Source organism: Erinaceus europaeus, chromosome 14, assembly GCF_950295315.1.
Source record: "Erinaceus europaeus chromosome 14, mEriEur2.1, whole genome shotgun sequence".
NCBI lineage: Eukaryota > Metazoa > Chordata > Mammalia > Eulipotyphla > Erinaceidae > Erinaceus > Erinaceus europaeus.
Window position 1 is genome coordinate 85,944,609 of NC_080175.1, and position 3,837 is coordinate 85,948,445.

The following is a 3,837-nucleotide window of genomic DNA, read 5'->3' on the forward strand; positions in this document are numbered from 1 at the left end:
ACAAAGCTCAGAAACTCAGTAATGGGGCCAGGTGGTGGTGCACCTGGTTAAGTGCTCACATTACCTTGTGCAAGGATCCAGGTTCAACTCCCTGGTCCCCATCTTCAAGGGAAAAGCTTCCCAACTAGTAAAGCAGAGTTGCTGGTGTCTGTCTCTCTTCCTTTCTATCTCCTCTTCTCCCCTCAATTTCTCTCTGTCTCTATTCAGTAATAAATAAATTATTTTAAAAAAGAAACTCGGGGAGTTGGGCTGTAGCGCAGCGGGCTAAGCGCAGGTGGCGCAAAGCACAAGGACCGGCATAAGGATCCCGGTTCGAACCCCGGCTCCCTACCTGCAGGGGAGTCGCTTCACAGGCGGTGAAGCAGGTCTGCAGGTGTCTGTCTTTCTCTCCTCCTCTCTGTCTTCCCCTCCTCTCTCCATTTCTCTCTGTCCTATCCAACAACGACAACAACAATAGTAACTACAACAATAAAACAACAAGGGCAACAAAAGGGAATAAATAAATAAAATAAATATTAAAAAAAAAAAAGAAAAAGAAACTCAGTCATGTTATAGACCACATTAGTTTATGGAAATTTCCACAAAATACTAAACCAACTCTGAAGAAAGTGAATTTTAATTTTAAATATTCCAGAATCGGAATTTTGGCATTTCCCCCTATCTTCATTGTAATCTTTCAAACTGATATTCTCAGAAATTCTCTGGCCCCACTGAGAAGCAAAAATAAATGAAGCAGATAGAGGTAGAGAAGAGGAGGCGGTAAAGGTAGAGTCAAAGAAAGAGGGAGAAAGTGTCTTGTAGCTGTCTGTTCCATCTTCTCTGTCATCATTTCTCACTAAGAGTTCATACGTGCAGAATTACAAAGGGAGGGGCTATTGTAACAACAAATCCAGTAGGAATACCTCTTAAGTCAAAATTTGGAGAGCAAGGAGAGGAGCCACCTCTTGGTCCATACTTTTAACAGGTCAGGGGGATTGAAGTCTATTTCCTCTCTAGGTGTGAGGTAACAGACAAATGTATTCATACACAAACACACACACACACACACACACACACACACACACACACACACACAGGCACGCACGCACGCACGCACCTAGGTAAAACCAGTAATAATTAGAGATTACATTGTTGAAAAACTCCAAATTCATGCAGATCAAGATAAATATTTGTCCAATAGTTTTATAATTTGAAGACCTGTGCTTATTAAGTAGACTGTATACTGTTTATTTTCTTTATCCTTCCCTCTCTTATCAAACTTCACTTCTCTAAACTACCAGGGTAAAAACACATTCATTTTTTCATTTAAAACTCTTGATGGGGAAGGTAACTGAGCATGCCTCTACTTACAAAGTTTTTTTCCCCCTGTTTACAAACAATAACTCTCAAGAACTTTTTGGTCACAGGCCTAATTACGAAAGAAGTTTCTGGAATTTTTTTTCCTTCGTTTTATTTTGCGATTAGGGCTTTGCACCTGTACTATTTCACCACTCTCAGCCTACCTTACCCTCACCCCCATTTTCCAAACAGTGTAAAGTCAGAGAGAGAGGCATATACAGAATGAAGGAGAGACACCACAGTAATGTTCCATTACTTTGTGGTTTACAGTTAATTGTATTTCAGACTACTAGCTTCTCGCTTCCCTTACACTTTTCTTTTTGCAACCTCTTAATGTTCTAGAAAAAGGATAGAATCAGCAAGAAAGCTCACTTGTATAGTGTACCGCTCTGCCGTGTACATGACCCAGGTTCAAGAATGGCCCTCACCACATTGAAGGAAACCTCTGTAGTCCTGTGGTCTCTTTCATTCTCTTTCTGCCACTTAACCCTTCTACCTCAATAGAAACACATACACAGAAATCTAAACAGTTAACAAAATTTTGAAAGTGTTTTGAAAAATATTTTTAAATAATCATAATGAAAGTATTTTCAGGATGCAAAAAGACTTATTTGAAGTTAGGCTATTTAAATGAGGAGAAAAATATAAGGCTATCTCTGTCCCAGAAGGCTGCTGCTTCCCTACTCTTTCTTCTTCTTCCCCTTCCCCTTCTCCTTCTCCTTCTTCCTTCTCCTTCTCCTTCTCCTTCTCTTCCTTTTCCTTTTTTTTTTTTAAAATAAATAAAGTGTAGTATCATGCATTAACTCCAGAGGATTCTAGCTTTCAATTACCTGATTATGTCGATATCTTTTGTATGATAGTTAATTGCTCTTTTCTTTGGGCAAAAACATAAGTAGAGAAGAAATGTCAAAGTAGATACATCCTGAAAGTGAACGTGTGTATTAGTCAAAGTTCAGGTAAATGTACTCTCCCACTGCAGAGAGTCTAAGCATGTCTAGAAACTCCCCTGGCAAGTAGTTCCCCTTTGGCATATACGTCTCCATGCTGCTAAATTGTCACATTAGTCATGGGCCCCTTGGAATATACCTAAAATATACTACTTAGCTTCTTCTCACACTTAGACTCTTGGTTTCATCTGCTCTATTCTTACGTTTAGGTTCTTGATTATTAAACAATTTGTCCTACCTTATATCTTACTGCATTTCAGATACCAAGTTGCCGATGCTACCATGATGCCAACTTGACTTCCCTGGGTAGACAAACTCACCAATGTGTCCTAGAACCTCACCTTACCAGACCCCTACCCTGCTAGGGAAAGAAAGAAACAGGTTAGGGGTATGGATCATCGACCTGCCAATGACCATGCTCCGAGAAGAAGCAATTACATAGCCCAGACCTTCCACCTTCTGCTCCCCATAATGAACGAAATTCTTTATCTTAAGCAGAGAGGGATAAAGAATAGGGAAGCTTCCAATGGAGGGAATGGGATACAGAACTCTGGTGATGGGAACTGGGTGGAATTGTAACCCTCTTCTCCTACAAACTTGTTAATCATTATTAAAGCATTAATAAAGTCAATTCAAGTAAACCCACATGTGTTACCGAATCTGAAGCTCTAAGTTTAATCCCGAGAATCCTATTGGAGCATCACAACCAGGAAAGTTCCACAGATGGTGCAATAGTGTTACAATCCCTTTCATTCATTCTCAGTTGTTGGCCTCTTTTTAGCTGAATATCCATACTTATTTGAGCAGCTCTCCCTCTCGATTTTTGGCTGTCTCTACCCAATAAATAAATAAAGATAATATATATTTTTTAAAAGATAGGTTTTTTAAAAATAAATAAATAGATACAGAAACATAGGATTAAAAAGTTTCTTGGCTATATAAATGTCATTTTCCCATAACTGAAATTGATGAGTGTATTTATGGTGACTTTTTACACATATACACATACATGCATCTAAGTTGTTTCCTAAAGGAAACATTGTCTTTTAAGAATCAATTTCCATCATGACTTTAATATCTACACATTTTACTTGTAATACTACATTAAAAATTAAGACATTTTAATCTCTGTGTACTTACTTTGATATAGATTCAAAATAAAGTTTGTTTCAAATACATTTTTTAAAGTAAGCCAGAATATCACAGAACCATTCACTAAATATTTTTTTCCTTTTAGTTTTCAAAGAAACCATCAAAATTAATTTTTTTCATAAACATTTGTACAAATTCTTTTGACAGTGTTAGCAGAGTTAGACAAATTCTTGCCAATACAAAATATTATAAACTATTTAATGAGAAAACAACTCCATTGTAATGCTTTAGGCTGAAATATTGCCTTCTCTGTGTGGTGTTTCCAAGGGCTACAAATGACCTTTTACAGGTGCTGGACTTTGATTTAAATATGTTGATGAAATCAGTTGGCTTGCAAGATGTTTGATAGGAAAATGAAACCTTACACTACCAACTGTGTTTGGACAGATGATGTTTTTCT